A 1,384-nucleotide genomic window follows, 5' to 3' on the forward strand; every position below is an offset into this window, starting at 1 on the left:
TTTTTTTTTTTATATTTTAAGGCGACGATAAGGCGGCGAGCTGGCAGAATCGTTAGCACACCGGGCAGAATGCTGAACCGCATTTCGTCTGTCTTTACGTTCTGAGTTCAAATTCCACCGAGGTCGACTTTCCTTTGATACTTGTCTGGATGCTCTTATACATACAATTTGTTTATCTTCCAGAGACACTTGAATGCTACTATCCAGGGGTCAAAAGCGCTTGAACTGCTGCATATGGCTATGAGTGACCCCTCAACGAAGTCTTGGGGTCGATTTGCTCGATTGAAGGCGGTGCTCCAGCATGGCTGCAGTCAAATGACTGAAACAAATAAAAGAGTAAAGAGTAAACATTAAGCCATTTTAGCTAGGTAATATCAAAAAATTCCCTCATAAATATCGATAGAAGTGTCTAAGTCAACAATTGTCCATCGGTTCCGATTCTTTCTCGTAAATTCTATAACACTGTAATACGATATAGTGTTTCTTCGACAAACGAAGATCACCTACTTAAAACTTACCTATTTACCTATTCAAACATAGAACTACACACACACACACACACACACACACACACACACACACACACACACACACACACACACAAACACACACATTTACATACTTATGCAGACACATATATACATACATGCAATACACACCTATACGCTAATATACATGCATACACACACACTCGCACCGTCACACAGATATAAACAATATATATATATATATGTAAATATTATACAAATATCTTTGCGCGTATATATACTTTCTTCTCTCTCTGTTTCTCTCTTTCTCTCTCTATCTATCTATACGCGTGCATATACACACACTCGCACATACACACATATACATACACATATGTATTTATATTTATATACGCTAATTCACCTTCAAGGACATGCTTAAGTCCACCTCTTGAAAATTTGAGTACATTATTTATTATGTAAAACCTCTTGCACACGAACAAGCGTACAGTAACAGCAGTAACAACAACAACAAAACACTCGCACTACATTATTACATAATATCCATAAAAATCAAATACTAAACACACGCACATACAGAGAGGGACAGGTTGACATTTAGAGTCGAAGTCATAAGCATAACAAAAACACAAAATGGCCGCCTTGCAAGTTAAACTGGAATGTGGTCGATACATGTGAGTTGAGATACTCGGAGACACGCTGAGCTGTTTTGAAATTAGATAAACCTCGCTCTGAATGTGAGCCTCTCGTCCATAGCTTTGTCATGATGAGATGAAAAGGATCTACTCTCCCCTGTGTGCTTGGGCTATACCTACATGCGATTCTAGGTGTGTGTGTGTGTGTGTGTGTGTGTGTGTGTGTGTGTGTGTGTGTGTGTGTGTGTGTGTGTGTATGCA

Source organism: Octopus bimaculoides, chromosome 13 (assembly GCF_001194135.2).
Source record: "Octopus bimaculoides isolate UCB-OBI-ISO-001 chromosome 13, ASM119413v2, whole genome shotgun sequence".
NCBI classification, from domain to species: domain Eukaryota; kingdom Metazoa; phylum Mollusca; class Cephalopoda; order Octopoda; family Octopodidae; genus Octopus; species Octopus bimaculoides.